General features: G+C 49.0%; 1 protein-coding gene and 1 long non-coding RNA gene across 14 annotated transcripts in view; both read right to left on the reverse strand.

Moving 5' to 3' along the window:
- The window catches only part of LRMDA (leucine rich melanocyte differentiation associated), a 1,434,085-nt gene that overhangs the window by 1,261,678 nt on the left and 146,485 nt on the right, over positions 1-25,922 (reverse strand). The window lies entirely within an intron of this gene.
- LOC143653671 (uncharacterized) lies at positions 13,103-24,791 on the reverse strand. Its single transcript, XR_013161469.1, has 3 exons — positions 24,129-24,791; positions 23,395-23,574; positions 13,103-13,759 (listed from the first exon to the last, which is right to left on the reverse strand). It is a non-coding gene; the product is annotated as an uncharacterized LOC143653671 (long non-coding RNA).

Raw genomic sequence — 25,922 nt, forward strand, 5'->3', positions numbered from 1 at the left:
ACAGCCACATTTAGCTGCAAGGGAGGCTGGAAAATGCAAAATACAGCTGCAAAAAAGGTCAGGGTTCTGTTATTAAGAAGGGTAAGAAGGACAGGTGTTGGGACAGGACATTAGCAGACTCCACTGCAGTCACCCATAGCCTGAGTCAGGAGGGAGCCCTTTCTTTTTCTTTTGATGATATTCAAAGGGGTCACTGGATGGTGGCTCCAACTTCTAAACCACAAATTCTTGTTGATAAGGGGTGGGGCGGTACTTAGTAAGCCCCTTGTGTGGTTAGTCCGCATTGGTGGGTTTCGTTCCTTTTAGGTAACTGTGGTTGTATAGTGCAATGATTTAGAGCAGAATTTGTCAAATATAGTTTGACAAATTTATATATATAGATCCAATAAAGAGCTTTGCTTAGGGACCTGTTTATAATGACTCTGCACTGGACACACAATGCCAAGCCAGGAATAAGGGCTTTTCTTTATTTAAAAAACACTCGATGGAAAGGGAATAGCATTGCAAATCCTCCTGCCTCCCCCTTCCATGTTATTGATAAAAAAAAAAAAACTAGATACAGCCTCAAACTCAAAACAGAGGCTAAATCAACTTTGCACTAACACTGCCCTAAATAATTATACTGTAACTATAGGAAACTAAAAGAAACAAAACAGAACAACAAAAAAGAACCCACAAACAGTACTGTTGAAATCGCAGTTAATATGTGAGTGAATTTTAATCCTGCGTCTACACACCTGCACACCTGCGAGCCATGGGGATTTCATGGTGGGGGGGGGGGGATGGGGGGGTGCAGCGGGGGGAGTGGGAGGGGCGAGACTTGGGGAAAAGAGCAGGGAGGCCCCCGGGGAGGTGGAGCGGGTAAGGGAAAACAGGAATAAGACAGCACCGGGCGCCGAGAGGGGCACTGAGTGTGACTGTGAGCTTTGTGGGGTGCTCTGTTGCTGGAAGCCTCCTCGAGTCTCACGTCTCAACAAGGGAGAGCCATTTCAGACTTACTTCTCGCTGACCTCTTTGTGTGTCTCTGTGTCTGCCATTTCAGCTTTGCAAATATCTCCTTTCCTCAAAATCCTCCAGGGGCAATTCCTGGGGTGTGGGGATTCGACACCATCCACATCAGTGATTCTTAACCTCCTTGTGGGTGGAGGCAAGGATGCAAAAAACAACCACCTTTTTTTTTTTTTTTTAAATCTGATAAAAGCTATGGACTTCTCCCTTCCCAATAAGTACACATACTCAACATTGGGAAAATAAGTTCAGGTTGTTCATTGGGGTTGCAGATTTAAAATCCCTGATTTTAAGGGAGATACAAGAGTTTTTATAAAAACAACATGCCTTTGGGAATTGCCCTAAGGGACTCTGGGTTTCCCTTTCCAAATTATCCTGATCAAGAGGACATTCTACTCTGTGTAATAAATAACCTTTATGACAACCCAACACCATGGGTCAGTATTAATTCGTGCAATCCTCAAAAGAACTGTATGAGGTGAGTATTATCATCAGCTTCTCTTCACACATGAGGATTCTTAGGCACAGAGAGGTGAGGTGACTATCTCAAGGTCACACAGCCAGCAAGCAGCATGATTTCTGTGCCTGGTAGCCATTATCTCTATGTACACTGAAACCGTACACACCCGTCTTTCTCCCCAAACGCAGGTGTCTGACTATAGCCAGGGGTGTGCTGGAGCTACTTGTTCTTGCTTGCAAGAGTCAACTGGGTCCATCTCTTTCCAATTCCTCATTCAGTGGCATGGGAGTATTTACACCACAGCTATCAGCAAACAGTCCAAATCAAGGCTTTTTTTTGCCCCCAGAGAGCTGTTTGTTAAACAGTTGCCAGTATACGAGTGGACCCACTTTTTCTGTCCCACCCAAATGGCTGCAACCTGCTAATCCAGCTCCCCAGACCCTGAGCCAGTGGGAAGCAGGGAGCCTCCTCTCTGCTGGTGAGAAGGACTTGAGCTATGGTCTGCGGGTACTTGGGGAGAGTGTAATTCGCCTCTCTGATCCCTCTGTATGTGGACCATCTTCCAACATGCCCTAAGTACTGTTCTTCTCCTGAAACCCAAGTCTGGTCACCTGGGGGCTTGGACCCCTCTCCCACATGGGTCCAGATTCTTCACATCTAGAAAACTAACCACCGTGGGACGATTCTGGCAGCCCACCCAATGTGGGGAGCCTTGGCTGCCTAGAATCTCCTGCAGCCTGCCCAACCCTGCTCCCCTCACATCAGATACGTAGCTACTGATGCTGCCCTGTCCCTTCTCCCCCACCTTCTGGGAGCAAACTTTCCAGCTGGGGCTAAGGCAGTTGTGACATGCACATTCTCTAACCTTGGTCCAAAGGGAAACCGCAATCCAACAGCAAGCTTTCCAACAGACCAGGCCTAGAGTGGAGCCTGGTAGCCTCTCACCAGGTAGGAGTCTCATGTTACAGGAAAGAAATTAGATTATAATAATTATTATTATTACCATTTAGTGAGTACATTATCTTTCCTAATTCCCACAAGACCTTTAGAAGATACGTACTATATTGTGCTTATGTTATAAAAGAGAAAACGGGGGCTCAGAGAGGTTGAGTAACATGCCTCAAGTTGCACAGCCTGAAAGTGGGGGAGCTGAAATTTAAAGCCAGGTCTGTCTCACTCCAACGCCCGTGCCTATAAACCATCTACTTTCACTCACGGATTCTGTGATCAGAATTGGCAGAATGTCCAAAGCTATTCCTTCTCCAGCTCCCAAGGAGGCATGCAAAAGGAAGCCTCTCTCACCTCTCTTGAGGATCTCTGGGGAAGCCTCCAAGGTGCGAGGGAAGGCAAGCTCCATCACCGTTGGTGAGATTTGTGCCCAGTCAGATTTGAGAGCCTCCAGCTGTGGAAAGTGAGTGGCCACTGACGAGCATGTATTAAGCAGCTGCTGCATACAGAGCATTAGGTTAAGCAGGGAGGCAGTGGGAAAATGACCAAGATACTGCCTCTGCCACCAAATAACTCACAGTCCAGTCTGGTGGGTCATGGAAACAACTGATGCCTTAAGGCAGGCTGTGATAAGGGAAATGGTCGGGGGGGGCCAGGACTAATTCTGATAGGAGGCAGTGGAAATCCGCAGGGAGGAGGCAGCCCTTGAGCTGGGCTTGAACTGATGAGTGGGCATTTGACAGGTGGAAATGCGGGTCAAGGGAATCCAGGAGGACGACTTACAGGCTCAGGACCTCGAGGGAGGAGGGCGATCAGGGCATTTGGTAGGGACGTGGTTATAGCAGATTAGGTAAGTGAGAACGTGGTGGGAGAGAATGACGGGAAGGTGGGCTGGGAACAGATGGTGTCTGGTTCTTTGACAGTAGTGGGAGTAACAGGAACAGAGGAGTAACGCGAGATGGAACGAGAGACTGGAGGGCAAGGGACCAGTTCGGAGGTGAGGTGATTGCACAGGAGAGGCTGCAGGACAAGCAGCAAGGGCAGTTCTAGGAGGCCGGGGGGCGGGGGGGGGGGGGGGCGGGGGCGGAGAATGGACCATACGTGGTGAGGGGCATGGACTGGAGAAGGAAGAGGTTTCTAGCTTAGGGTTTTAGGTTAGGCTGCTGTAAGGAAGAGACCTCCAGGTAGAAGGTCCTGAATCTGAGAGAAATTTCTCTCTTATGTCATGGTCTCTGTTGTCGTTGCTGGTGAGGCTGCCCTGCTCTACGAGGACATCCAGGAAACCTGGTTCCTTCCATCGCGGGGCTTCCTCACCCCATGGGGTGATGAGTGGGCAAAGCTGGGCACTGTCCACTCCACGGGAAGGGTTGAGGGAGGAAGGCCGGGGCGATGGATCATGGCCTTTTAAACAAACGAGGGAGAAGTTGCTCATGGTCATGTGGCCACACCCAGTAGCAAGAGGGGCTGTGAAAGGCAGTTTCTGGCTGGGTGGCCATGTGCAAGGAAGAAGGGGACAATGGATTTGGGGGTGGAGGGCTGACCAGGAGGGAGCAGGGAGACACAGAGTGTGATTTCCATATGGGTTAAGTTTGTGACACCTGCAGCAGGTCGGGACTGGAGACGTCAATTTTGAGTCCTAAGCAGAGAAGAGAGAGTTGAAACCTGGGGTGTGTCATGTGTTCCAAGGAAGAGACAACAGAAGAAGAAAATCAGACTAAGAGCAGAGCCTGAAGTTTTAAGGGGGAATGGCTCATGAGGAATGGCCATTTTGTTGATGGTATTTTCCAAAGATGGGAGCACCAATATATCTCATCCCATCTACTCTTCTGATGCCACGAAATGGATACTCCCACCTGAACAGCTTCCCCTCGAGCATGTGGTGAGAGCAGAACTGATGCCACATGATTTCCAAGACCAAGGCAAGAAAGGTGAGACACCCTCCTCCAGGGACGCTTGCCCTTGGAACCCAGGCCCCGAGTGGTGAGGAAATCCAGCAGCCAGGTGGAAAGGCCACGTGTGAGCGTGTGCTCTGGCCAACAGGCCCAGCTGAGGTGCCAGCCACGTGAGGGAACACACCTTCAGGGGACCTCTGCCTCCAGCCTTCCAGCTGCCAGCTGATCCCAAGTAGAGTGAACACAAGCCGTCTTCACCAAGCCCTACCCAAACTGCACAGTCACAAGCAAAATAAAGGTTGGTGTTATTTTTAAGCCACTACATTTTGGAGTCCTTTTTTTTTTTTTTAAGCAATAGATAAATGATCCAGACCAGAAGACCTTTTCCCATCCCAGGGGATTCCCCAAACCACACAGAAAGTAGTGGCCCTGGGCTGACCTTGCCCAACCCCCATTCTTCTCTCCCTGTTTGTCTCCCCTGTGTCCTAGCCCTTTCCCCCACCATGGCTGTCACTTACTTTGTCCCCAGCCCCCAGCTCACTGCTTTCATCACCCTCTGGGTGCCCCAGACGGCCACCTCTCAGCCCTCCCCCCAGGCTCGGCCCCCCCCTTGGCCCCACAGCCTAGCCTCACCCAAAGGACATGCCCAGGCTCCACCCCTTGTCTACCTCTGTCCCTAGAGGGCTGAAAGAAGGCCCCTGTGTTCCCTTTACCTCCCTCATTACCATAGAGTGTCTGTGTGAGGAGGGACGTGGTGAGGCCCAGGGGGCCAGAGGGAGCAGGTGGGGGGAGGAGGGGGCGGGTGGGGGGAGGCGCCATTCCCCTGGGGGGACAAAGACCTTCAGAAGAAATTGGTTCAAGTGGGACATGGCTCCCCTGTCAGGACCCGGGGTTCCTCAAACTCTGGGTGAGCCCCCAACCAGGCTGGGGAGAGCTTTGGAGCTGTGTGTGGGCCATGGTGGGATGGGGCCCCGCTAATGCTGGATGAACCCGGGGATACTCTGTGTACAGGAGGGGGCGTATGGGTGTGGGGTCCATGTGCGGGAATCTGCGTGTGTGGTCATGTGTGAGTCTGTGTAGGTGAACGTGAGAGTATGTGGGTGAGTGTGAATCTCTCTGTCCATCACCAGCAGGGAGAGAGAAAAGGGGCCAGAACATAAGGCTCCGTATTCTTGGAAAGGAGCATGAGGCACCGGGGCAGATTCTCCTCCCTCCTTCTCCTTCTCCTCCTTCCCAGGACCTGAGCTGAGGCCTTTCTTTGGAGAAAGCCCCATAGGCTTTCCAGCCCCTACAGGACCCCCAGCGCAGCCCTAAGCTGCCAGCCTTCCATCCCAGCTCAACAGTACCTCCTTCTGGAAGCCTTGGGAGAGCAACCCCTCTGAGGAATGGGCTGACGAGTACATTGATTTCCTAGGGGGTTATTCCTTCGCATCCCAGGATGGGGGCCCAAGTGTCCCCATCTGAGCACCCTGAGGGTTTAGTCCCGAGACGAGTGCCTGCCAGGGAAGGGTCTGGACAACTGGTCAAATAGCCATGGTGCTGACTGACTGATGGATCAATTAGGCACCCATCAGATAGCCTGAACAATGACGGATGGACAGACTGGCCTCTGGCTGGCTGATGACAGGATCTGCACCTTTTGTATTTTTATCCCACTAACACTGAGCATAGGGCCTGGCTCAGTGTAGATGCTTGATAAATAGTAGGTGAATGAACAGGTGAGCAGACAAAACGGCAGTGATATAGGAGCTGACAGGGGGACTAAGTGACCTAAGACTGAGCGACTGACTCACAAAGTGACTCAGCGATTGCCTGTGTGAGCAAAGGACTGGGTGGCCAGCAGGGTTCAGGAGATGCTGGGCTTTGAGCAGCAGCAGCAGCCGCCACCAACACAGGCTCAAGGAGGCTGACTCTGCCCTGGGAGACCCGGAGCCTGAGGATCCTGAAAACAGCCGAAATGGATGGAGATGGGGCAGGGAGGAGCTGGGGCCTTGGGGAAGCAGCGTTGGGCCTGCGGTCTACCCTGGAAGGGCTAGGGCTGAAGAGCAACTCTAGAAAAGAGCTCAGATCTTACTGGAACCCTAGACTGGTGGATGCAAGGCCCGTTCTGGGATGGGGGAGAACCTTTTAGAGAGATCACACGGTCCTGCCTACAGGAACCCCTTTTCTTCCATGTTTCAGGATGAGAACAGTGGGCCCCTGGATCTCCCAAGCTAGTACCTTACATCAGGATCAAGCCAGGGGCTGCAGCTACAGCTGAACCTTCCAGCTGGAGGATCCAGAACATTCTGTTAGGAAATCTCAATGAAGAAAGCCAGGTATCAGTAAGAGGACTAGAGGCTACTCGGTGCTGAACTGCCCTGGAAGACAGATCTTATGAAGCCCTAGGACATGAGGTCAGAGGAGTAAGTAAACTGGATGGTGGTAGACACTCTCATACTTTAAGGGGCCACCAGTTTGGCCCACAGCTGAATTAAGGGGTTCATCAATTAGGAGTAAGTTTTGCTGCAAATGACAGACAACTAAGAAGACTTCTCACTCCCTCTCTCTCTTTGTTATACATAATTGAAGTCTGGAGGCAGACAGCCCAGAACTGGCATGGTGGATCCAGAAAGTCATCAGGGACCCAGGCTCCTCCCCTTTTGTTGCTCCACTATCACCTCCATATGGACCATGATGGCTGCTAAAGTGCCAGCTATCACATCTGATTTCCCATGAGCAGGAAAGCGAAGAGAAAAGCATATGACTTCCTTTTAGGGACACTTCCTAGAAGTTGCCCATAACACTTCCACTTACATCATACTGGTCAGATTTAGTCATATGACCCATACAGTTACAAGAGATTCTGGGAAATGTGGTGTTTATTTTATTAAAATCAATTACAAATCAGGGTTCTGTTACAGGAGATTGGAAGCCACTAGTGGCTCTGCCGTAAGAAGACAATGATGCATCTTGGTTAGGAATGCAAAGGCCAAGTCTCAAGTTCAGAGGTAAAAATTCAGAGCTTTACAGTGGCAATACCTCTTCTTCAGAACTTTCAGAAGCCCATGTTTTCTCCCCTTTACCCATCTAGAGAGATGCTGAGCTGAAAGGCGAAGAGAGGCCACTTTTGCCCTGTGAAATGATTGCTTTCTATTTCCAACGGCCCTGCCTTGAGAAACAAAAATCGTACCTCTTCCTTGATTCCATTCTTTGTATAACCTTACCGAAGTTCCCACTCAAGGCCTGGCTCCAGTGCTCTCAATTACTATTGGATCCTAAATCCTTACCAGACGGGGGCCCATTCGGGTTGCAGGCTTGAATTCTGGAGTAAGAAAGAAACATCCCGATAATTCTCTTCTTCACCCCAGCCCCCTAAATGCTCTTGCCCTGAGCCAAATGGCAGGATCTGTGTGGGCAGTGGATGGCACTATGCCCAGCGCAAGCTGAGCTGCTTAAAAGCATGGGCTCCCGGGCCCCTGGGTCTAAGTCCCAGCTCTCTGGCTGGCTCTGTGACCTCCTCTCCAAGCCTCAGTTTTCTCATCTCGAACATGGGTATGAGTACAATACACCAACTTCATAGATTTATGTAAGTGGTAAGAACAGGACCTGGCACCTTGCCTGTGTCTCTGCCTCCCCGGTCCTATCATTAGCACCCACAGGTCCCTCCCATTTCCCCCATGAACATGGGGGAGGCGCGCCACTGCCAGGCCCAGTTGGGTGCAGAATGGGTGTGGAGTGCATGGGTATGTGGTTCACACACTTCACAGCCCAGGTCCCAGGTGTTCCCCACCGTCTCCTCTGCTCCAGTGACACCCCACCCAGAGGTGCTGGAAGCAGTTAGTCCTGGGGGCATGCAGTGCACATCCCTCTCATGTGACTTCGCAGAAGCATGGGGTGGGGGGAGAGGAACCCCGTATGCAGGTCCCCTGTACACCTTGCATTCAGATCACCCCTCTCCCAGAGCAAAAGATAATGGGGTGAAAATGGAGTTTGCATCCAAGTTTCCCTTCTGGCTACTCCAGTGTCGCTTTTCTGCATATTTATGGTGATCAGCCCTGCAAGAAAACAGGGACTTCACTGTCTAAATAATAAGGTAATTTGTTACAGCTAATTACTCAGGGACTTCCTTAATCTCAATTAAAGATCCGAGAGGATTCCTGCGCCCTCTCATTCCAGGGCTCTGGAAGATCCCCACAATGTATTCCAGATCACAGATTTGTGGGGAGCCAAGAAGGGTCCATGCTGGGCAGAACTGCTAAAAACCATCCCGGCAACGGTGAAGCAGTGATTTATTGTGACATGGAATGTGGGACATTTCCCCAGCTTTTGTGATTGTGGTAATGAAGCTGTAAACCAAATAGCATGAAATGAGGCAAGGCCTTACAATTTAATCAGCTCGTAAACAGATCTACTGCATCAAGCAAATGACATTATTATCCATCCGAAGTAAATCATGCTAATCTCGGGAGATAAAATCAACATCGTTAATGGTCACATGTCATATTCATCAACACTAAACCATCCCCTTTGACAGATTAATCCTAACTACAGCTCCCAGGATGTATGGTAATAGGGCTTGTAGCGTGCATTTCACTCTGCGCCAGGCTAACCAGCACTCTTAGGCTGCTATTACAAATAATTTTTTTATTGATTTACATATTTTAAAATGCATTTAAGGTGAGGCACCATTAAAAACCCTGTCACCCGTCCATATTTCTTCCCTACATTCCCAGACTTTATTAATAGAAACAGGAAGACAAATGCAGTAAGCCTTATAAATACTCGGTTTAGGGCACCGTTAGGGGTAATTAAGGTTGGGACTGGGATTTGGGGAAGAAGAGGGACAGGTGAGGAGCAGAAGGGGCAATAGGAAGAGGAGACCCTCTGGTGGTTCAGCAATAAAGGGACATTCCAGCATCTTTGGCTCCTGTTTTCCCTGGAGGTTCCAGGAAGAAGGGGAATGGATTCATCCCCAAACCTGCTCCAGGGGCCTTCCCTCTCCCACCTTCTCTCCCATGGTCTGTCCACCCCTTTCGCTCACCCTTATGGCACGTGCACCTGTCCCTGCGCTTTGGCCCCTGTGCCCTGCCTGCTAACTTCAAATGCCACATGCATGTATTTATCAAGAGGCTGACCCAGGATGAATGCCCCTGGAAAAGTGTCCACTATTCAAAATGTCACTTCCCCTCAACAGGCCGTGCATTATACTGACAGGCAAACTTTCAGAGGCCCCTGAATGACGAGGATGGATGGATGGCTGCCACAGCAGATGGCGCTGCTGCCTGCGCTGAGCGAGTGAGTGAGCGAGCAAACAGGCACCCAAATTGCCGACACCCTCCCCCAGGAGCCCGGAGGGCGTGGGGACCAGCATTGGGACGGGAGGTGCCGTGCAGGGTCTGATTTCTTGATGCAAGCAGGGAGCATCCCATCTTATCCCAGACACCCTTCTAGAGCCCACCTGTGGAGCCAGTGAGAGGTGGAGGTGGAGAAGAGATGGGTTAGATGGGTTCTCCTCTTTCCGAGTGCCAGCAGAGGGGTTGGGGTCCCAGGGCCCGCCATGCATGGCCATGCAGCCCTGGCATTATGCAATGGTACCCCTCTAACATTGTTCAGCAGCTACCTTAGGGCCATACCTTCTTCATGCATCTGTCCCAGATCAACCTGAATAGAAATCCATGAAGCAGAAAAATTTTGGAGGCAAATGTGCCAGTATCAAATGACTGAACCCAATTGAAGCATTTCTGCTGATGCACTGAAAAGACCCTACCCCACCGTAAGTAGACTGAAGTAGGACTCAGATACTTCTAGATCTCCCCAGGAATGCTTCTGGGAGCCCTCCTCCTACCGTGATTTATTTCAGAAGCTGGTATCTCATAGATACAACGGGATCCTCCCCAGCCCCACTGTAAAATTACATCTATCAATTAGACCAACTAAGGAAATGCTGCAGGGAATAAATTACTTTAGGGTTTATGCAGCACGAAGGTCAAGTGGTTGGAGCTTGCTGAACTATAAGAATCTCTAAAGATTTTGTGTCCTGGGTTTTCCATGATCCTTATTCAACCCTGGGGGTTGCTTGCTCACTGAGAACTTCGGGAAAGGCCTGTCCCTGGAGCTGCTTGGTCTAGGTGAGTATGGTTTAGGGCAGCGGTTCTCAAACTCTTGACCGTAAGTGAGAATCACCTAAGGGCTTGTTGAAACTCCGATTGCTGGGCCCAACCCCCGAATTTTTCTTATTCAGTAGGTCTGAAATGGGGACAGGTAATGTGCATTTCTAGCAAGTTTCCAGGTAATGCTGATGATGCTGCAATCCCACGTTGAGAACTACAAGTTTTGGAGGCTAGAACACCTAAATCACAGAGGAGTGGAGGGGCTGTAGGTGGGAAGCACTGGGTTCCCAGGCACGGGTTGCAAGCCCAGTAATGGATCATGCAGGTAGTTGAGGCCAGAAACAGGAAGTAAGGACAGAAGTGGGACATCCACATCTCCGAGGCCTGTCCTATTCAAAGTTTCTAGATTCCGAGAGCACAGGTGAACAAATCTGGCCTGGCAAGACAAGGTGAAGAGCCCTAGGGGTCAAATCTGGAAAGCAGAGTGTGTCCCGGAAGATTCTAGCTCCCATCCCACCTCTGACTTGCTGTGTGTCCTGCAGCCCATCCCTTTCCCTCTCTGGGCTTCTTCTCTCTCCCCTCTCTATGAAGAGAGCATTGCACTACATTTCCCCCAAAATTCCTTGCATTTCTAATAGGTGTGAGCTTATACCAGTGTTTCCCAAAGAGTCCTCTGCAGAGCACTTGCTCTCTGTGAAAAATGGGTTCCACGGCCAGGAAGTGGAACACTTTTCAAAACATAAGGCCCCCTCTTAAATTTATAATTTATATTAGCATATTAAAAGTTTTAAGGAGACCCAAAGTCAGGAAACCTGTTTAACTTTGTTTAACCCAGTATTTCCCAAACTTATTTGACCACAGAACCTGTTTTCCACTTAGCATCTATTAGCAACTCTGAGCACTGGGGTTCCATAGAACACACTTTGGGAAACACTGGCCAATACCAAGGGCTGAGGCAAAAGCCAATGAATTTGTCTGAACCTGAGGATGCCTTTCCCCTTGTGATTGAGGGTGCAGGCCACTTCCCAAGGCCCCTGTCTCCTGGCTCCTTGGCTCATTCAGCAGACATCAATTGAGTGCCTGCCACATGCCAGGGGCTGAGCCTGGCTCTGGGGGGTAAATACAGAGATAGTAGGACAATGACTCCTGCCTGGAAGGAGTGTCTTGGCTGGGGTGCAAGAGGAGAGACCAGACACTGCTGTGGCCTGGCAGGAAGCTTTTCAGGGTCTATCCAAGCTCCTCCTTTTGTCTCCTCCTTTCCTTTGGGTTGGTATCAGTTTGTCATCAGTTTTGGTAGTAGATTTGTTCTGTTTGGTCTCACTTTGTGCCTATAAAGCATGTAAACATGTTCGTTCATTCATGTAACAGATACAGATAGAGATACATTGAGCATGTATGTCATGCCAGGTACCATTGTGGGCACTGCGAATACATAGAAAATAAAACAGGAACAGGCAAAAATCCTGTCCTCATGGAGCCAGTGGAAGAAGACAGACAGTGAACAAACAAAAATACATGGCAGCTCCCCCCTACATGGGACATGACATCCAGGGGTGAAACTTTCCCTGGAGGCGTGGGAGATGACTCCCAGGGATGAGTCTGGTCCTGGCACCGTGGGATCAACAATTCCATCCTGACCAAAAGGGGGAAAAGAAGTATGACGTATCAAGTATTTCAGTGGCTGAAAGAGTTCAAACAGAGTCAAGAGACTACTCTGGAGGTCACTCTTATGCAAGCTTCAGTTAGACCTTGCTACCTATTATAATCTGCCAAACCCCAACCGGGACCATTCCAGCTAATCCTAAAGAACACCTAGGGCAATATATAAGATTCTACAAAATTTCCATGCACTAAGGTAACTTTCCAGAAATCTAACATGAAAAAGTTAGAATGGCCATAGCCCAAATACCCCTAAAGAGTGGATAGAAAGATCAAAGGTGATGGTGGAGATATACAGAGAATGTGTATTGCTGAATCATTATATGGATATTTCTTTTAGTCTCCAGTATTTTACAGCAGCTAGAAGTAAAAACCTAAAATGGTGGAATTGTAACCCATGCCAAACTCTGAAATCTGTTCTACAACCAATCGTTGTGCTGTGCTTTGAAATGTATTGCTTTTTTGTATATATATTATTTTTCACACAAAAAAAGGGGAAAAGTGATGATAAAAAAATATATATATTCCTTCTAGCCTCCAATGCTCTGGAGCAGCTAGAAGGAAAAATCTGAGATGATGGTATGATAGCCCATGACAAACTCTGGGTTCTGTCCTGTAACTACTTGTTGAAGAGTGGTTTGAAAACTATGGCTTTTTTCTTTCTTTGCTTTGTATATATGTTATAACATAATTTTAAAAAGTTAAAAAAAATACATGGCAGTTAGATGGTGATGAGTGATAAAGCAGAGGATTGAGATTGGCAGTATCAGGGGAGTTTTACTATTTTAAATTGGGGCAGGAGTGTCAGGAAAGACCTCCTTGACCTTTACATAAAAACCCTGAGGAGGTGAGGGAGTAAACTGGTTAGAAGAGTGTTCTAGGAAGAGGGAGCAGCAAGTGCAAAGGCCCTGGAGTGGGAGTCCGGCTGGTGTGTTGGATGCATAGCTACAAGGCAATGTGCCTGGCAAAAGTGAGAAAGGGGGAGGGCAGAGCAATGGTTAGAGAGACGACAGATGGTCAGAGCCGGACACGCTGATGGGGCTGGGAGGTCTCTTGTGCAGAAGACATGACACAATCTGACTGACATGTTAACATAACTCAGTGTGGCTTAAATTTCAGCATATGCACAATCCCTGTGGAGAGCTAAAGAATGTAATAGCAGCTCAGGAAGCCACAGGCTTCCTGGTGGGGGTTAGGTGGTTCTTCTGCTGATGGCCACACGCCTATCCTGGTATGAAAGGGTGGAAAGGGGTGGGGGGTAGAAGGAGGTGGGTAGATGGAGGTGAGCAGGAAAGGCGATCTGTTTTACACGAGTATTATATTTCCACTTTGTGCCACACTCTGTAGCAGGCCCATTGACTTACATCCTCTCTAGTCATTCTGAATCCACCCTGTGAGGTGGGAAATCTCTTTGCCTGTTCGGCACTTGAGAACAGTGTGGGTCGAAGGCATTAACGGAAGACTTCTCACATTCCACAGCTCTTTCTTCATCTCACGCTGCCTGGTGCTGGGAATGGTGTCTGGAGCCCGTTCAGTCTCCAGGGAAGCACTTCCCAGAAGGCTGAGCAGCAACGGCCCTTCATGTCGGCTGCAGATAGGTGGCCAGAGTCTGCAAGATGAGTGTCTCGGATTGGAAACAGGTGTTGAGATGGCGCATGGCATGCAGAGAGTTTACTGGGGAGAACTCTCAGGAGGTACATCTGTAAGAAAGCCAGGAATACGAGATTGGGCTGAGGGTGAAGCTGACCCTAAATGTGGCTGGCCCACAGCAAGCTCTGGAGCTGGCATGGCCCCTCAGAGTTGTCCTAAACTGAGACAAGGGGCCAGCCTTTGCTCATGCACCAGCGGTTACTGGCCATAGGCGGCCCATTACAGAATCCATTTCTTCTCCAGCTCCCTTCAGCCAAGGGCCATACCCAGTGAGGGGCTGAGCTGTGAGCAGTTAGTGGCTAATATTCCCAGAAACTGGAGGATGAGGGCATGATCCTGAAGAGGGGATCCGGGCAGAGCTTGTGTGGCCATGGAAAAGGTTCAGAGACAGACATCTTTTTGAGCAAATCCCAAATCCAGTGGCAAGCATAGGCTCTTCACTCTTCCCAGCATGGGAGAGTGGGTTGGCTTGTTTCTCCCTCCCTCCCTTCCTGCCTCCCTTCTAGCTAACATTTTTCAAGCCTCTACTAGCTTAAGGCACAGGATTAGGCTCTGTGGATACAAGGAAGGACAAGACAAGGTCTTTGCCTTCTCTAGGCTTTCTGCCTAGTTGGGCAGATAATGGCGTGAATACCAAAGTGTGGCAAGGTGCTAAGTGGACTGTAATGGAACCATGTCCAGGGTGCCATGGGGGCCCAAGAAGGCTCCGGTTGGAAAAACAACCCCTCAGCTCTCTCCAGTATGAACATGATCCAGGAAACTTGGGCCCTGGTTGCATAACCTGACTGTGCCGTTGGTTCTGAAAATATCCATCTACTCCTGCAAATGATGACAGATTGTTATTGCGGGTTCTCAGTGTCTGAGGTGAAATCATTAAGCAACCGTGTCCCAGGCTGAGTAGGTTTTCCAGGCACCTTGGCCAGACAGTGCCGAGGGGTATAGTCATTCATTGAGTCACTCAAATATTTACTGAAAAACCTAACCACTGGTAAGGACAGGATGCAATGGAGGACACCAACTCCGCCCTCGCAAGCCTGGCTTTCTAGCTGGACACACGAGTCTGGCCGTACAGTTTCATGCAAATGTCAATGAGTTCCTTGTCTATCTCCTCCTCTAGACCACATCTCTGTTGACTTTCTAAATTCAAGCCACGCTTATGCTTCTTGGCACGTAAAAGTCAGTCTTTCAACAATGATCATTTGTTGCTTTTATAACAATAAAAGCAAAAATAAAAATTCGTTTTAACTGAAGGAGAGTGAAGAAGACAGAGCGACACAGGCAGATGTGGCCTGTATTGAGTGGAAAGATACAGAAAAGAGGGAAATAAGATGGCAGGTGAGATGAGCCTTGAAAACCATGGAGAATATGCGTGGCCTCAGAGCAGCCTAGGGGAAACGTGATTAGGTCTGCTCAGTGACCCATCTTCTCCATTTACCCAGTCATGCATGGTCAACTGTGACATCATGGTTTACCAGGATATCTGCAGATTTGATACAATGGGCCAATCATAGATGTTCTCCAGGAATTAGGTGTGCTATTTTGAAAGCATTGTGTACCCCCAGAAAAGCCATGTCCTCTAATCCTGATTCAATATTATAGGGTAGAAACTTTGAGTAGATTGTTTCCATGGAGATGTGCCACATCCAACTGTGACTGTGGCTTCTGGTTAGACAGAATTATGATAAAACCAACTAACTTGATTAGTTACTGGAGTCCTTTAAAAGGGAAACCATTTTAGAGTTGCTTCAGAGCTGACACAGACAGAGACATTTGGAGATGCAGAAAGAAAACACCCCTGGCAAAGCTGTTTGAAATCAGAAGCCAAAGACCCCACCAGATGCCAGCTATGTGCCTTCCCAGCAAGCAGAGATGTTTTGGACCCATCGGCTTTTCTTGAGTCAAGGTATCTTACCCTGGATGCCTTAGTTTGGACATTTTTATGGCCTTAGAACTGTGAACTTGTCACTTAATAAATTCCCCTTATAAAAGCCATTCCATTTCTGGCATATTGCATTTCGGCAGCACTTAACAAGCTAATACATCAGACATGCACAACGGCAAAAGAGGTCAGTCCAGCTCTGGGTGTTAAATCAAAGACATATAAATCTGGGAGGAGCCATGTCTAACCACATTGACAGAGCAGCAGGAAAAGACAGTTGACAGTGAGAGAGCACAATGCTGCAGGTAGAGAGAGAGAGAGAGAGAGAGAGAGAGAGGGCAAGTGCATCACCCCTTTCCTGATGCTCATCCCAGCCCTTGGATAGAGCCCCGTGGATCGCCAGCTTCTCTGCTGGAAGCTGGGAGTTCTCAGAATGTTGCTTCTGCTCCAGGACCAGTACCAGCATTCTCAGCCCCTTCTGCATCCCTTTCCCTCAGAGGTCCCTATTTGCCTCTTTTTCAGGCTTGGGAGTGGGATGTCCTCTAAATCATTGCTTCTTTTTGCCTTCTTCCCCTCACCCCACCCCCCCATCCTCTCCTTGCACCCCCTTTTCACTGAGAGCCAAGCTCTTAAAGTCAAAAGCCAGGAGGAGCCTTTTTGTTTCTCTTTATGCCGTGCAGCTCTTCCCTGAGGCCCTGAGCATAGAAAGGCACAGCTTGAAGGAAGAGAGGTTGAGGGAGAGACAAAGAGAAGGAAATAACCAGAACTGTTAAAAATTAGTTAAAAACTCAAACATATTACCTCACCACAAATCAATAGCAATTTTAGAACATAGTTTTTTCAAGAGCACACCCACTTCTGGATGCTGCTACAAGCACTGTTCTAGGTGAATTTTGCTGCTCTATGACACCAGAATGCAATGTCAAGACCACTCCTTCATTCATTCATATGCCACAATAGGCATCCAACGGTTTCCTTAAGCAAAACTCTTGTCTTGCTTGCAGATTCTCTCGCTTGCTCTTTTTTTTTTTTTTTGCATGGGCAGGCATGAGGACTTGAACTCGGGTGTCCAGCATGGCAGGCAAGAACTCTGCCTGCTGAGCCACGATGGCCTGCCCAGATATTCTCTTAATTAGGCCCCGCAGAGGTAGGATGGCCATTCACTCAGACAAGTCTTAATTAAGCTTCTTAATTTTCATAAAAGGTGCTCAACCTGCCAGGTTCACTTAAGATGTTGTTTTTAAAATTATTATTAAAAAAGCAATACTTATTTACTATTTAAAAAGTTGCAGAAATGATTAACTTAGAAAGCGAAATCCTGCTGCCTTCTTATACCCCAAGATCCCCACTCTTAGATGTGTGATGTACATTTGTCCAGAATCTTCCTTCATATCTTTCTTTGTCCGTACATATTGAGCTGTTTCATTCTTCTTAACAAAACTGCATAGTTTTCTTGGTTAACTTTTTAAAAATTATTTTTAAAATTTAAGATACAGAATTATAGTAAGGGGGGCTTAGGTGAAATAATCTTAAACACTGTTACCAGTTTCTTAAGTATCCTTCTAGAGATTTCTCTAACCATCTGTTGATTGATAAATCTTTCAAACATTTTTATTGAAAAAAATCTTCACACACATACATTCTATACATGGTATATAATCAATGGCTCACAATATTATCACATCAATGTGTATTCATTACCATGATCGTTTTTTTTAGAACATTTGCCTCACTCCAGAAAGGGAAATAAAAAGAAAAGAGAAAAAACTCATACATCCCATACACTTTACTATTTAATTCATTTTTAATACAAATGGGATCATACTATTCCTTCCGTTCTGCAACTGACTTAAAAATATGTCTTGGGGGCGGGCCACGGTGGCTCAGCAGGCAAGAATGCTTGCCTGCCATGCCCAAGGACCCGGGTTCGATTCCCGGTGCCTGCCCATGTTAAAAATATATATATATATGTCTTGGGTGGGCCACGGTGTCAGCAGGCAGAGTTCTCTCCTGCCATGCCGGAGACCCGGGTTCGATTCCCCGTGCCTGCCCATGCAAAAAAAAAAAAAAAAAAAAGCGTCTTCACTTTTCCTAGCAGTACACCTCCATCTTCCTGGTTCCTATTCGTCACTACACACTGCCTCGCCGTCCGGGAGTGCCATCATTTCTGTGTCTAGAGCCAATTCCCCACCCCATGGAACACCTGCATTCCAGGTCTTTCTCTGAGACAGAAGCCTCAAACTGCCTGCTGCCCCATCTCCAGGAAAAGCAGAGCTGAAGGAACTACTTGACACAGAGAATAATCTGGAGGTCAGGACGCTGTTAATCTTTGCACGCTTCCAGGAATCCAAGTGGCGTTCCTGAATGCAGCCACCCGCAGTGAACAGCAGATCTGATCCACCTGTCCCGGGTCTCCCAGAGAACTGCCGTCACCAGGTCCCAGCCGCGCCCCCACCGCTGCCAATGCTCTCCCCAGGAGGTCATGGATGACTGAGACACAGGGCCCACAGGAGTCCCATGCAAAAAAAAAAAAAAAAAAAAAAGAAGTCTTGTTTCTTCTAAGGAACAGGCCCTGCTTTTTCTTTTAGGATGTGTACTATTTTAATTTCTCATTTTTCTTTTTGGCTTTGGCCTCCCAGAAGCCCAGAGCCAAATTTTAATAATTCACAGTCAGACTTTGCATAACTGCTTACTATTTTTTCCTTTTATCTTATCTGTCTAGTCTTTTGTATTTCCCCTGGACCTTTCATTTTAAAGCTCTTGAATTTTAATTTTTGAACTTTTCTATTTCCTGTGGTTCAGGAATTGGGTATTTTTGTCGGTACTCTTGAAAATCGCCTCTGTTTTTTTTTTTTCCCCCAAAGAGTCAGGGCATTAGAAAGCTGATTTTGGAAGCTGTGTTTCTGAGACACATCTTCCTGCTCAGATGCCTCCTTCTCCCCTGCCCTGCTGATGCGGGGAGGTTTGGAGGGTGCCATGGAGACCAAAAAGGCCAGGTAGGGCGGTGGGTGGCCTCAATAAGAGATCTGTGGCTCTATGACATGGGGCCAGAATTCAGTGCAGCTGCCGGGGTGCCCTGGCAGAGAGGTGGGGGTGCTGTTGGCTTGCTGGGCAGGACTCATTCCCTCAGCTCTGCATTTACCAGGCCTCCTCTGCACCCGAGAACTGGCTCTCTGTCACTCTTGAGATGAGCCTGGGAACTGGCAGGGCCAAGCTGAGCCCTACAGTGCCTTCAGAATCAGAGTCGGAAGGACCTGGGGTTTTTCACGAAATAAGGGGGAGCATGGCAGTCCCCCGAACCCAGCAGGCTAGACGCTGTCCTGTCCCCAGAAGTGAGGAATGACGGTGATAAAGTAATAACCGGGAACAGTAGGCGACCCAGTTTGAACAAAGGGGTGGAGAATCAATGCTCCACAGCCACCACCTGCTTCGTGGGTCCTTTTCCTCCAGCGTTACATATTATATGCAAATTGCAGCACAAACTTAAGACCACTTTTCACGTGGAGTGGCTTCTTTGAGCCTATATGTTATATTTTACAGATCTTCGACAGTAACATTTTTCTTTTCAGCGCGGAAGTTGCTCAAGGTTCATCTGAGACTCTTTTAAATTGCTGCTTTCAGAGAAATAACAATGTAAAATGACACGATGATGTATGGCCCCGTCCTGTAGACCGGGGCTGCGGCAGCCACAAACGCCACCAAACCTCTGGGAATGAAGCGGTCTCTGGAGCGCCATTGTGCAATTGTCCTAACCGGATCATTTTTAATTAGTTGCAATTAATTTTCAGTGACAGCACCCTGCAATATCGAGTCAGAGAGGCCCCGGTGCATGGGTGGGGTTACTGCGAACAGACGGCTGGTGAGAGAGTAGTCAGAGGGAGGTCTCATCACCGGACTCTTACCAACAAGATTTTCCGGGTGGGGTCTGGGGTGTGTGTGTGTGATGATTTCCTGAGCTGGTAGAGGGAACTTCTTTTTAATGAAGCAAATGCTCTGATTCTTTCTCGGCTGCGTGTGGGGCCTGCTGGTGGATACTTATTACCCTCTGCACATATGGCCCTTCTGGGGTGCAAGCTTGTCCCAGAGAGTATCTCGCTGCAGGAACTCAATGTGGTTCAGCCAGATGACCTCTGCCTTAATTGGGGCTCCCCCAGAAGCAGACCCTGAGATGAGAATTTGGACCAGTAGCTTATTTGGGAGATGCCCCAGAGGCGGGGGAAGTGGATCAGGGAAGGTAAGGAAACCAATGAGGGGTATTGTTAAGCAAGTTAGCACTGTGTGCGCATGGAGCTCACTCCTGTCGGGGCGCTCTGGGAGATGACAGAGAACACACATCTCAGTTGCCCCACCCAGGGGAAGAAGGAGCTAAGGCATTTACGCTACAATCTCGTGGGTCACTGGTTGAGGACAGCTCCCCTGGGCACCCCCCAAAGCTCCCGATCTCTGGGACTGCAGACTGCAGATGCTGGCAGCTGGAGGGCAGGCTTGGAGCCCCGGTGTTTTAAGGACAAGGGGACAGGGGTGGGCCCAGGCGGGTGTATCTGCCAAAACTTCTAGGACCCCTTCCAGTTCTGTAGTCCGACAACTGCCTCAGGACCCCTCTGACATCCCTGTAAGGCATTAGATGTTAGAGGCTGAGATGTTAAGTGGGTGACTCGCCCAGGGTCACCGAGCCTGGCCGAGGAGAGCTGAGACGTCGCCACACTGCCACACCACCCCTCACATGTAGGTACCATATCTAGGAACCCCACCCCGGCCAGGCCATCATGAGCTGACTGAGTTTCATTCTCCTGTAGCCAGTGCTGACACTTCCTTATCCTATGTTCCTAGCAGACGTTACTAAGTGACCTTGGTATCCTTTCCACTGCATCCAGATGTGGATTCAGAATTCTCAACCGGTGGCTGCAGGCAGCTGCCATCAAGCAAAGGGAAAATCTATTTACTGCCCAGGGCCTGGAGAGAGTATCCCTCCTGAGCACAATGTTCTCTAATTAAGACATTTTGTGGGGCCCAGATTATATAAGGACACAGTCACTTGGGGCCCCCTACCAGGCTGAATCTCTGAGACCAGGAATCTCGCTTCCACCTCTGATGCACTTATCATTCTAATCAGTGGCTCTAGAACCTAGTGCCTAGGGCTCTTGACCTCCCAACTGTGTCCTCTCTGGGAAAGTGAGGGGTCCACACCCACCTCCCCAAGACTACTCTCTCATAATCCCCAGGCCACCCTTCGTTGGTTAATCAACAGGAAGGGAGTGGGAACTAATAAAACTTGGCCCTTTTCTCAGGAGTAATGATAACAACCACAACACACTTTTATTGAGCACTTACTATAGCCATACACCGGTCTAAGCATTTTCATATACTATATTAACTCCTTTCACAGTGGAGTAACATTATTATCCCCATTTTAGAGAGGAGAAAACCCATGCACAGAGAGGTTAAGTAACTTGCCTAGGGTCACCCAGCTACTGAGTGGGAAGGCTAGGATAATAACTCAGGCCATCTGAGCTCAGACTCATAGTGTTGAAATTCAACTACCCTAGGACTTCTGACACCCACAACACACCTATTGGGTTTTATTTCACGCTCCCCTCAACTGAAATCCACACTCACTAGAAAAAACCCTCTTTCCAAAAATGCAGGGTTTGTCTGATCAAATTGCTCCTCTTTTTTTTTTTTTTTTTTTTTACCTCTTTAAAAACTCAAGTGCATTTGTGCATCCAATTGGGATCCCCTTGAAATAACTGGAGACTCAGGATTGCCACCTTCATCCCGGGCCCCCGGGCCCCTGAGCTCATCATCCGCCTTGGGTTAGGACACAAGGACCCTGCATCGGGCAACTGTGGTTGTGCCCAGGATATGGCTGGGCAGCACCTACCTCCAGAACCCAGCTACCCTTTACAGCTCTTTATGGCGCTACCACCCTTTAACTTATCTAAACTCTGTTCTCTGCACTTGGGCAATCTTCCCATTTGAAACGTTGCCTCTTAGCTTGCAGAAATCACTTTAAAGTCACCATCTCATCACACCAAATTTTCTTTTCGCAATCATCTACATGCATTGTCTTTGGACGGCTAATAAGTTGATTTTAAATGGTCCCAGGGTTTGGGGAGCTTATTTTTCAGTGGCTTCCCTCTAATTTTTATCTAATCAGTCTTCACTTTGACAAGACTGTGTAACCTCTGTTCTAGAGCCTTGAGACTTTCTGTTTTGTCCCCGTTCTCTCAAGTTGAGAGACAGGGTTCTCTGGACTTTGGGTTACCCTACATGTAACTCTTGTACCCGACAAGCTCACTCTTGGGGAGCTTCCATGTTTACTGGGACATGACTGAGGTTTGTGAGATGGTCATTTAAAAAAAAAGTGGAAAAATAAGTATAGCAAAGTGATACATTCTGGGACGGAGGAAAACAGGCTTCAGGCTCAGGCTAGGGGTGAGGGTGGGGAGGGCACAGGTTAGAGGTGGTCAGAGGAGCCTCCTGGAGACGGGGCTGAGACTGGAATTCTCCCTCTGGCTGCCAGCCCATCACATCCACAGCTTCCTTTTTATTACCAGGTTTGTCATGCCCCATTTCCTGTACCACGATGGAAAGCAGAGATAATATATCTACCCTAACCACATAATTTTTTTAAACTCAATATATTGATCCAACTGTAGCATAAGCAGAAATCAAAGGAAAGTAAGTTACAATAAAATAATACATATTTCAATATGTAAATGCTCAGGAACAGTGAAGAAGTCAAATGCTTGCACCCAAATGTAAAACCACTCAGTGGCAGAGCTGTCAACGCCACCTGCAATGGGCAGCTGTGCTGGCCACGTACAGTCCACAAGTGGTGCGCGAGCATGAACAGGAGTTTCTGAAATGGCAATGAACTGTTGGGAGAGTTCTGTACAGAAGAGAGGATAATTTTCCCCTCAAGCATCCCAGGAGCTGAAATTTTCTAGTTCCTAGGAAATTCAATGTATATTAAAGGCATGCAAAAATACCTTGTGCTTAATAAGCAGAACAGAACTGGGTGGAAGCTCAGGTAATTGTAAACAGGGCATTGTACTGTCAGGCCCAGGCCCAGGAGATGCACTGCACAGCCAGTTACATCAGGATGTAAGCGAAGGGCGCCCCCTAGGGGTGGCGACTAGGAAGCGACCTGGGTGCCATTTTCGAAAGTTGCATGGGCTGCAGGAGAATTCTTCATTGTGTGTGACCGTCCTGTACCTTGCAGGATCTAGACAGCACCCCTGGCTCTCCCCATACATACACCCCTAAGTGCCAGCAATGGAACGACAAAATCCACTCACCACAAATTTCCAAGCTGGCTCCCAGCAGAACTATCCTAACGAGAACCACACTGAATTAGAGCCCTCTGAGGCTCCAGCCACTCCTACAGGCATGCAGACATCAGACTTTTCTGACCCCTCTTGATTGCTTCCTCCACTCATCTTTCCCTTTCCACTCCCGTCCTGGTCCCGCCCTCCCAGCCTATGTTCTGAACCAGCGCAGGATCAACCAGGGTTCCCAGCTTCTATTAACAGCCCTTCCCCTCCAGCCAGGCAATGCCTCTCTGCATCACAGTTACAAAGGTCGCCCCACCACCCCACCCCACCTCAGAACTCAGCCCCACGCTGACAGCGCTTCTGCTTCCAACCTCAACTTTTCATACCCATCTTTCTTCCCACTCATCCCCATTCTAGAAACATCTCCTGCCTCCATACCTTTGCTCAGGCCATTCCATCTGTTTGACAGACTCTCTCACCTGTCCCACCTCCTTCCCCCATCTCTGCCCATAGATGCCACCTTATTCACAAGGCCTTTTTGGAAGCTCACAGTCAGAAGCGGTATGCTCCCACGGCGTCTTATTTGTAACTTGCTTAGAGACTCTGGAACAACTTTGTAGAGTGTTTCTCTCCCTCCAGAGCAAGGACCAAGACGTACGCCTTTGGGGGCCTTGGTGGGACTTGAGGTAGGGTGCAGGGTACAGCTCACCTATACATGGGGCATGGATTCCATCAATGGGCTGCTGGGCGCTAAGGGGTTTTCTGAGCAGGCACTGGTGATGTGCGGCATGTATTACTGGGGCAAAGATTGAAGGCTGCTGCCATGCTGACAGGAGGGAAGGGATGACGGCTTGGGCTCAGAGAAAATCAAGAGGAAGCACCAAATCCACTCCACCTAAAAGGTAGTTGGTGCTGCCACCTCCTACCAGGACGAGGGAAAAGAGTGGCCATGACAAGTGGCGAGAGCATTGGCCTCAGGGTCCAAAGACCTGGGATGCAGCCAACAAGCCTCGCTGCCACTTTTGTGGCAGGACATGGTGCCTGGTGGGCCACCATGCCAACAGGTTCCAGTGAGAAGGTATTTTACTAATTTGTCCCAGGCTAAACTAAACCCATATTATTACTATTTGGCCTCATTTTTAAGTCATCAATCTCATTAAACATCTGTGCTGCCTCCTAATCTAGACAAGGTTTAGCAATACAGCTCAGCCTGGATTTTTGTTATTAGAGTACGTTATGTTACTATAGGGTGAAGAATGACACCTTGATTCAGCGTGTTGTCCCACGCTATGCCATTGTTCTGTCCTTATCCCCTGTCCCTTTTCTATCTCCACTGTCATCTCGGAAGGGGTGGAGGAGGGAGAGGGGATGAGGCTGGTTTGGTTATGCAGAGACTTCTTCAGAGGCTCTGCCCACTGCTTCCCCTTAGCCCCAGGCTTTGTCTCTGGAGGATGAGCTCCCATATCTGTCCTGCTTGGGTCCTCAGGCCCTTCTTCATTCTCAGGGGTCCTCCCTCTTCTGTGACCTCAGAGTTTCCAGCTGTACCAAGGGTGTGGCCATGGGAAAGAATGCTTTGAGTGAAGGCTTGAACCAGAGGAGGGTGAGCACCGGTGGCCTGAGATATGTTACGAGCACTCCCCCATGGAGTTCACCCAAATATGTGGAGTAGTAGGTCGAACAGTGTCCCCAGATTTCATGTCCCCCCAGAATTGCACAATGTGACCTTCTGGAAATAGGGCCTCTGCAGAAGTAACTAGTTGAGAGGAAGTTGTACTGGAGTAGGGTAGGCCCTAAACCCAACAGCTGGTGTCCTTATAAGAAGAGGAGAGGACGCACGGAGAGACACAGAGGAAGCCGTGCACAATCAAGACAGACTGAAGCAGCCATGAGCCAAGGTACCCCAAGGATTGCTGGGAGTCACCAGAAGCTAGGAAGAAGCAATTGGGAGTGGGCCCTGCTGATACCTTGATTTCGGACTTCTGGCCTCGAGAATTGAGAGAGAATACGTTTCTGCTATTCCAAGTCATTTTGGCACTTTGTCATGTCCTAGGAAAGTGACAGATTTTGTGGTCTGGGACGTCTGAGGGAGACAAGGAGTTGCGGGGTGCCTGGGGGAGACAGGAGTGGGTGTTCCATCACCTGCCAGGTCTGCTGCAGGGCCCCTGGGTGCCCTGCCTGGAGCCTACTCGGTAACATGTGACCTTTGACCTCTGCCCTGCCTTCCCTGGGAGCAAAAGCTGCAGAGAGCAGCCTCCCTGCTTCACTTTCTCTGATGTCCCCACAGGGCCCAGCTGGAGGCCCAGGAACACTCTCACCAGAAAAGATTTTTTAAATACGGATGGCCTGGGCCCCAGCCTGGAGAATTGGATTTGACAAAGCCAGGTGGGGCTTGTACTACTGCATTTTAAAAAAATCTCTCAGGTGATTCTGACCAGAGAAGGGAGAGACTTTTGGCCGTGGCTGTTGAGCAGGCACAACTGGCCACTGCCTAGGCAAGACCCTGAGCAAAAGAGGCGGATTCTGGGTAGAAGTAGGGGGCATCTTTGGTGTTTTGGCTTAGTCTCCCTGGAGAGATGCCCCCAGGGTCCCACAGAGAGCCTTGCCCTCAAGATCCAGCCTTGAGCCAGCTGAGGAGACAAAAGACCCACAGTGCAGCCCCAAAAGGTCTGCTCAGCTCCTATTCTGGGTCTGTCTCCCAGGCCAGGGGCTACGACTGGAAACTGGGGCTGTGGGGGGTAAGGTGGCCTTGAGCCTTCTCTGCTGGCCTTGGGCTGCGGAGCTGCCAGGGAGAATGAATGCAGGCCTCGCGCACTCCTTAACAGAGAAGGGAGGTGTGTGCGTGCATGTGCACGTGTGTTTGTGCAGGCTTGCACACACTCTCCTGCTGCTGCTCTCTGGCAGGGAACCAGAAGTTAAAACCCCTCTTTGTGGCTCTGTCATACCCAGGGGTGGGGAATTCTAATATATTTGCCCGTGGGTAAGGGTGGAGGGGATGTGGGATGGAAGATTGAAGTGGGGGTGGCAGGTGGGGGGTGCTCAGGTTTCTTTCTGGTCATT

Source organism: Tamandua tetradactyla, chromosome 13 (assembly GCF_023851605.1).
Source record: "Tamandua tetradactyla isolate mTamTet1 chromosome 13, mTamTet1.pri, whole genome shotgun sequence".
NCBI classification, from domain to species: domain Eukaryota; kingdom Metazoa; phylum Chordata; class Mammalia; order Pilosa; family Myrmecophagidae; genus Tamandua; species Tamandua tetradactyla.